The sequence below is a fragment of the Ovis canadensis genome, chromosome 22 (genome assembly GCF_042477335.2).
Source record: "Ovis canadensis isolate MfBH-ARS-UI-01 breed Bighorn chromosome 22, ARS-UI_OviCan_v2, whole genome shotgun sequence".
NCBI lineage: Eukaryota > Metazoa > Chordata > Mammalia > Artiodactyla > Bovidae > Ovis > Ovis canadensis.
In genome coordinates this window covers 15,873,635-15,882,548 of record NC_091266.1, presented here as the reverse complement: position 1 = coordinate 15,882,548, position 8,914 = coordinate 15,873,635, and the positions used below count along the sequence as shown (strand labels likewise).

The 8,914-nt window shown below is 37.1% G+C and overlaps 1 pseudogene; it reads left to right on the top strand.

Annotated features, from left to right (window-relative positions):
- The first annotated feature begins 278 nt into the window (after positions 1-278).
- On the top strand, positions 279-1,188 carry LOC138427670 (olfactory receptor 5W2-like; annotated as a pseudogene).
- Positions 1,189-8,914: the final 7,726 nt, after the last annotated feature.

The following is an 8,914-nucleotide window of genomic DNA, read 5'->3' as shown; positions in this document are numbered from 1 at the left end:
AGGGATATTCCTGACTTTGGGATCAAACCTGGGTCTCCCATGTTGCAGGCAGATTCTTTATTGTCTGAATCAACCGAGAAGCCCCAACAGATAGCTTTGCCTCTTTAAAGAGTGGACACATGATTGGATGCTTTTCTGAATACAAAAACGCAACTATAGAAAGAAAGTGTTCTGCCTTATGATATTTTTCAGATGTGCAGAAGTGTTACCTATCCATGTATCTTTGTTATTTATTTTTAAAAATATTTTTCTAAGAGTTCAGACAAGAACAAAGAAGGATGAACAGAGACAATTGCTCCTCCATGACTGAATTCATTTTCTTGGGAATTACTGATAACACAGTGAACAAAGTGACCCTATTTATCATGGTTCTCCTTGTTTATCTCATCAATCTTCTGGCAAATCTTGGAATGATAACCCTGATTAGGATGGATCCCCAGTTGCACACTCCCATGTACTTTTGCCTTAGCCACCTCTCCTTCTGTGACCTCTGCTATTCCACAGCCATTGGTCCCAAGATGCTGGTGGACCTATTTGCCAAGAACAAGTCAATCTCTTTCCATGGTTGTGCTCTGCAATTCTTGGTCTTCTATATCTTTGCTGACTCTGAGTGTCTCCTGCTGGCAGTGATGGCCTATGACCAGTACAAGGCCATCAGCAGTCCCTTGCTCTATGAGGTCAGCATGTCCAGCAGGGTGTGCCCCCTGCTCATGGATGGGGTTTACCTGGTAAGAATGGCAGATGGTCTGATACACACGACATTAGCATTCTGCTTATGTTTCCATGGGTCAAATGAGATTAACCATTTCTTTTGTGATTTACCTACACTTTTCCTCCTATCCTGCTCTGATATACAGGTCAATGAGTTGGCATTATTCCTTGTTTTTGGCTTCATTGAACTGAGTACCATTTCAGGAGTTCTTGTCTTTTATTTTTATATCGTCTTTTTGTGTAGAGGGGAGGTTCAAAGCATTCTCTACCTGCACCTCCCACCTAACTGCAGTGGCAATTCTCCAGGGAATTATTCTCTTTATGTATTTCAGGCCGAGTTCATCCTACTCTCTAGATCAAGACAAAATGACTTCATTGTTTTATACTCTAGTGACTCCAATGTTAAACCCTCTGATTTATAGCCTAAGAAACAAGGATGTGATACAAGCCCTAGAAAAAATAAAACTTAAAAGATGATGCTAAATGTTTATATTTCTCTCTCACACACACAAAAACGTTGTATTTGGAAAATTATGCTGCATCATACAAGAGAAAAGAAGTTGTCTTACTAAATACGTGAAATTAATATAAGCATTTGTTATAAAGTCCAAATTTTAGAAACATTACAACTTCCAAATACAGCATGCTCATATGCATCAAGAATTTATATATGGCATGTTCTCTTTGTTGAAAACTTTCCTGAGTGTTCTAATTTTGTCACATTGTATTGATTCATTCTTTCGTTTATGTACTATTTCAATTACTAGATACTTCTCATGTGTTCACTGACAGATGTTTGAATTTTTTTTTAATATTCTATTGCATGTACTATACTTTCTGTACTAATGAATATAAGCTAGTGCTAGACATAAGCATTTGGTAGCTAGCTAAAAAATTCATAAGATTCCCCAAATCCGCATGAAATTTAAAAAATAATTTTTAAATTTTAAAAATAATATAAACTTAAATCTAAAAACAAAACTAGCATATCTTTGGATAGATACACTCAGTCTCAGATCTAAAAATCATTCAAGTTAGGAAATGAAAGGATATTAGTCAGAGGATGGAACAATTAGATGGATTTTAAGGTGGACAAACCCATGTCCTTTAGAAATATCGTATCCTTGTTTGCCACAACATGGAAAAAAACCTGAAGGCACCATGCTAAGTGAGATCAGTCAAACAGTAAAAGGTAAACACTGTATAATCTTACATATGTGTTGAATCTAAAAAGGATGAACTCATAGAAATAGAGAGTGGATTGGTTGTTTCCAGAGTCTAAAAGGTGGAAGAGATTGGAGATGTTATTCAAAGTGAATAACTGTTTGCCAGTGAATAAGTTATGAGGATCTAACATACATGATTCTAGTTAACACTCTGTACAGTAAACTTGAAATTTGCTAGAAGAGTAGATCTTAACTGTCCTGATCAAACACATACTCTAAGCTGTAACTATGTGAATTAATGAATGTGTTAATTAATTTTATTGTGATAATCATGTCATAATACATACATATATTGCATCTTCATTTTGAATATTTTACACATGCTATTTGTCAATTTTATCTGAATAAAGCTTGAAATAAAGAAGAAAAGTTTTTAAGTGCCAATGGAAAATACCTGGGTAAACTATATCATTGTGCAGTCATTATCAACTATTCATTTTTCTGTCATTTTCTACATGTTAATTTCTTTCCCCTCTTTCCTCTTCTTGGTCCTGGTTGAATGTCTCTGTCTCTTTGAGAATCACAGACAGCCACCTACTTAAAGCCTTATTTATTTCACTCTGTGAGCATTTTCTGCTAATGGATTGAGCATTCTATCCACTACATCCACAATGCCCATGTTGTTTAGGGAAATAAACAAATACATAACAAGCTAGAAATGCTAGATAGCATTTTTGAGGATTAGTTATATCTCAGTAGCAAAATTAGCACAGAGATATCATCTGCTGTACATATACTATATAGTATATAGGTTGTATGCATACACACAACAGATTTTTGAGAAGGTACGTAGCATGATGTGGATACTAAAAAAAGTCTCTATGAAGACATGCATATTGATTATACTAGCAGTAAAGAACTATGAGTTCCTAATATTTGACTATTTCCTTCAGAATAATCTGTACCTTCAGAAACTGTGGTTTTTGACCATATATCTGAAAAACCTTATAAGACTGAAAGACATTCATAATAATTCATTGAAACTGCAAAGTTAACAGTAATTAATATTCTTAGGTTTTCTCACTACCATTGGAAAATTTCCTTATGTGAAAATATTTTAGAATGGCACTAAAGTCTAAAATATGCTTCTCTTTTTCAAGGCAGTGTTGTAGGTAGTGTTGTAGTAGGAAAAGATGATAGTTAGGAAAAGATGTCATGGTGGATAAAAAGCTACAGAGAATTCTTATTTTAGATAAAAGCATTAAAAGTCTATCTCTAGTATATTTTATCAGTTCACCCAAACTCTTCTGGAGTTGTATCTTACAAGCAACAGTATAGCAGAAAAAACATAGTTTGAAATCTAATAAAGTCCAATCAAAATATGGTGTCACTCAGTTCAGTCAGTTCAGTCGCTCAGTCGTGTCCGACTCTTTGTGACCCCATGAATTGCAGCACGCCATCTCCTGGAATTCACTCAAACTCACGTCTATCGGGTCGGTGATGCCATCCAGTTATCTCATCCTCTGTCGTCCCCTTCACCTCCTGCCTTCAATCCCTCCCAGCATCAGAGTCTTTTCCAATGAGTCAGTTCTTCGCATGTGGTGGCCAAAGTACTGGAGTTTCAGCTTTAGCATCATTCTTTCCAAAGAACACCCAGGGCTGATCTCATTCAGAATGGACTGGTTGGATCTCCTTGCAGTCCAAAGGACTCTCAAGAGTCTTCTCCAACACCACACTTCAAAAGCATCAATTCTTCGGGGCTCAGCTTTCTTGAAAGCTCAACTCTCACATCCATACATGACCACTGAAAAAACCATAGCCTTGACTAGACGGACTTTTGTTGGCCAAGTAGTATCTCTGCTTTGCAAAATGCTATCTAGGTTGGTCATAACTTTTCTTCCAAAGAGTAAGCGTCTTTTAATTCCATGGCTGCAATCACCATCTGCAGTGATTTTGGAGCCCCAAAAGATAAAGTCTAACACTGTTTCCACTGTTTCCCCATCTATTTCCCATGAAGGGATGGGACAAGATGCCATGATCTTCGTTTTCTGAATGTTGATCTTTAAGCCAACATTTTCGCTCCCCTCTTTCACTATCATCAAGAGGCTTTTGAGTTCCTCTTCACTTTCTGCCATAAGGGTGGTGTCATCTGCATATCTGAGGTTATTGATATTTCTCCCAGCAATCTTGATTCCAGCTTGTCCTTCTTGCAGCTCAGTGTTTCTCATGATGTACTCTGCATATAAGTTAAATAAGCAGGGTGACAATATACAACCTTGACGTACTCCTTTTCCTATTTGGAACCAGTCTGTTGTTTCATGTCCAGTTCTAACTGTTGCTTCCTGACCTGCATACAGATTTCTCAAGAGGCAGGCAGGTGGTCTGGTATTCCAATCTCTTTCAGAATTTTCCACAGTTTATTGTGATCCACACAGTCAAAGGCTTTGGCATAATCAATAAAGCAGAAATAGATGTTTTTCTTCAACTCTCTTGCTTTTTCCATGATCCAGCACATGTTAGCAATTTGATCTCTGGTTCCTCTGCCTTTTCTAAAACCAGCTTGAACATCGGGATGTTCACGATTCACCTACTGCTGAAGCCTGGCTTGGAGAATTTTGAGCATTACTTTACTAGCATGTGAGATGAGTGCAATTGTGCAGTAGTTTGAGCATTCTTTGGCATTGCCTTTCTTTGGGATTGGAATGAAAACCTTCCTTTTCCAGTCCTGTGGCCACTGCTGAGTTTTCCAAATTTGCTGGCATATTGAGTGCACTTTCACAGCATCATCTTTCAGGATTTGAAACAGCTCAACTGGAATACCATCACCTCCACTAACTTTGTTCATAATGATGCTTTCTAAGGCCCACTTGACTTCACATTCCAGTATGTCTGGCTCTAGGTGGATGATCATGCCATCGTGATTATCTTGGTCGTGAAGATCTTTTTTGTACAGTTCTTTCGTGTATTCTTGCCATCTTCTTAATATCTTCTGCTTCTGTTAGGTCCATACCATTTCTGTCCTTTATCGAGCCCCTCTTTGCATGAAATGTTCCCTTGGTATCTCTAATTTTCTTGAAGAGATCTCTAGTCTTTCCCATTCTTTTGTTTTCCTCTATTTCTTTGCATTGATCACTGAGGAAGGCTTTCTTATCTCTTCTTGCTATTCTTTGTAACTCTGCATTCAGATGCTTTTATCTTTCCGTCTCCTTGCTTTTCACCTCTCTTCTTTTCACAGCTATTTCTAAGGCATCCTCAGACAGCCACTTTCCTTTTTTCCATTTCTTTTCCATGGGGATGGTCTTGATCCCTGTTTCTTGTACAGTGTCAGGAATCTCTGTCCATAGTTCATCAGGCACACTATCTATCAGATCTAGTCCCTTAAATCTATTTCTCACTTCCACTGTATGATCATAAGGGATTTGGTTTAGATCATACCTGAATGGTTTAGTGGTTTTCCATACTTTCTTTAATTTAAGTCTGAATTTGGCAATAAGGAGCTAATGATCTGAGCCACAGTCAGCTCCCGGTCTGGTTTTTTGCTGACTGTATAGAGCTTCTCCATCTTTGGCTGCAAAGAATATAATCAATCTGATTTTGTTGTTGATCATCTGGTGATGTCCATGTGTAGAGTCTTCTCTTGTGTTGTTGGAAGAGGATGTTTGCTATGACCGGTGTGTTCTCTTGGCAAAATTCTATTAGCCTTTGCCTTGCTTCATTCTGTATTCCGAGGCCAAATTTGCCTGTTATTCCCGGTGTGTCTTGACTTCCTACTTTTGCATTCCAGTCCCCTATAATGAAAAGGACATCTTTTTTTGGTGTTAATTCTAAAAGGTCTTATAGGTCTTCTTAGAAGCATTCAACTTCAGCTTCTTCAGCGTTTCTTGTTGGGGCATAGACTTGTATTACTTTGATATTGAATGGTTTGCCTTGGAAACGGACAGAGATCATTCTATCGTTTTTGAGATTGCATCCAAGCATTGCATTTCAGACTCTTTTGTTGACCATGATGGCTATTCCATTTCTTCTAAGGGGTTCCTGCCCACAGTAGTAGATATAATAGTGATCTGATTTAAATTCACCTATTCCAGTCCATTTGAATTCGCTGATTCCTAGAATGTTGACGTTCACTCTTTCCATCTCTTCTTTGACCATTTCCAATTTGCCTTGATTCATGGACCTAACATTCCAGGTTCCTATGTATTATTGCTCTTTACAGCATCGGACCTTGCTTCTATCACCAGATGACCAAGTGTGACAAAATGTGGTTCACTGGAGAAGGGAATGGCAAACCACTTCAGTATTCTTGCCTTGAGAACCCCATGAACAATATGAAAAGGCAAAATGATAGGATACTGAAAGAGGAATTCCCCAGGTCAGTAGGTGCCCAATATGGTACTGGAGATCAGTGGAGAAATAATTCCAGAAAGAATGAAGGGATGGAGCCAAAGCAAAAACAATACCCAGTTGTGGATGTGACTGGTGATAGAAGCAAGTGTGTCACTAGATTGACATGAATAAGCCATTTCACTCCATATGGCAGAAATTCATTACCATATCTAAAGACTTATTGTATCTAAAATAAGCATATTTTTCCTTCTATTCCTGCTTTCTGGAAAGTTTTTTCATAAATGGATATTGAATTTTGTCAAAAGCTTTCTCTGCATCTATTGAGATAATCATATGGCTTTTATTTTTCAATTTGTTAATGTGGTGAATTACACTGATTGATTTGCGGATATTGAAGAATCCTTGCATCCCTGGGATAAAGCCCATTTGGTCATGATGTATGTTCTTTTTAATGTGTTGTTGGATTCTGATTGCTAGAATTTTGTCAAAGATTTTTTCATCTATGTTCATCAGTGATATTGGCCTGTAGTTTTCATTTTTTGTGGCATCTTTGTCAGGTTTTGGTATTAGGGTGTTGGTGGCCTCACAGAATGAGTTTGGAAGTTTAACTTCCTCTGCAATTTTCTGGAAGAGTTTGAGTAGATAGGTGTTAGCTCTTCTCTTAATTTTTGGTAGAATTCAGCTGTGAAGCCGTCTGGACCTGGGCTTTTGTTTGCTGGAAAATTTCTGATTACAGTTTCAATTTTCATGCTTGTGATGGGTCTGTTAAGATTTTCTATTTCTTCCTTGTTCAGCTTTGGAAAGTTGTACTTTTCTAAGAATGCATCTATTTCTTCCACGTTGTCCATTTTATTGGCATATAATTGCTGATAGTAGTCTCTTATGATCCTTTGTATTTCTGTGTTGTCTGTTGTGATCTCTCCATTTTCATTTCTAATTTTATTGATTTGAATTTTCTCCCTTTGTTTCTTGATGAGTCTTGCTAATGGTTTGTCAATTTTATGTATCCTTTCAAAGAACAAGCTTTTGGCTATGTTGATTTTTGCTATGGTCTCTTTGGTTTCTTTTGCATTTATTTCTGCCCTAATTTTTAAGATTTCTTTCCTTCTACTAACTCTAGGGTTCTCAATTTCTTCCTTTTCTAGTTGCTTTAGGTGTGAACGTGAAGTCGCTCAGTCATGTCTGACTCTTTGCAACCCCATGGACTGTAGCCTACCAGGCTCCTCAGTCCATGGGATTTTCCAGGCAATAGTACTGGAGTGGATTGCCATTTCCTTCTCCAAGGAATCTTGCCAAACCAGGGATCGAAATTTAGGTTACTTATTTGACTTTTTTCTTGTTTCTTGAGGTATGCCTGTATTGCTATGAACTTTCCTCTTAGCACTGCTTTTATAGCGTCCCATAGGTTTCCATAATAAAAGCTATATATGACAAACCCACAGCAAACATTATCCTCAATGGTGAAAAATTGAAAGCATTTCCCCTAAAGTCAGGAACAAGACAAGGGTGCCCACGTTCACTGCTACTATTCAACATAGTTTTGGAAGTTTTTGCCACAGCAATCAGAGCAGAAAAAGAAATAAAAGGAATCCAGATTGGAAAAGAAGAAGTAAAACTCTCACTGTTTTCAGATGACATGATCCTATACATGGAAAACCCTAAAGACTCCACCAAAAAATTACTAGAGCTAATCAATGAATATAGTAAAGTTGCAGGATATAAAATCAACACACAGAAATCCCTTGCATTCCTATACACTAATAATGAGAATGTAGAAAAAGAAATTAAAGAAACAATTCCACTCACCATTGCAACGAAAAGAATAAAATACTTAGGAACATATCTACCTAAAGAAACTAAAGACCTATATATAGAAAACTATAAAACATTGGTGAAAGAAATCAAAGAGGACACTAATAGATGGAGAAATATACCATGTTCATGGATTGGAAGAATCAATATAGTGAAAATGAGTATAGTACCCAAAGCAATCTATAGATTCAATGCAATCCCTATCAAGCTACCAGTGGTATTTTTCACAGAGCTAGAACAAATAATTTCACAATTTGTATGTAAATACAAGAAACCTTGAATAGCCAAAGCAATCTTGAGGAAGAAGAATGCAACTGGAGGAATCAACCTGACTGACTTCAGGCTCTACTACAAAGCCACAGTCATCAAGACAGTATGGTACTGGCACAAAGACAGAAATATAGATCAATGGAACGAAATAGAAAGCCCAGAGATAAATCCACACACTTATGGACACCTTATCTTCAACAAAGGAGGCAAGAATATACAATGGAGTAAAGACAATCTCTTTAACAAGTGGTGCTGGGAAAACTGGTCAACCACTTGTAAAAGAATGAAACTAGATCACTTTCTAACACCATACACAAAAATAAACTCAAAATGGATTAAAGATCTAAACGTAAGACCAGAAACTCTAAAACTCCTAGAGGAGGACATAGACAAAACACTCTCCGACATAAATCACAGCAGGATCCTCTATGATCCACCTCCCAGAATACTGGAAATAAAAGCAAAAATAAACAAATGGGATCTAATTAAAATTAAAACCAATACAGTATTGTAAAGTAAAATAAAGCAAAAATAAAAATTTAAAAAAAGAAATTCAAAAAAAAAGTACACAACTATAGAAAATTGGGGCTGGTGCATGGGGATGACCC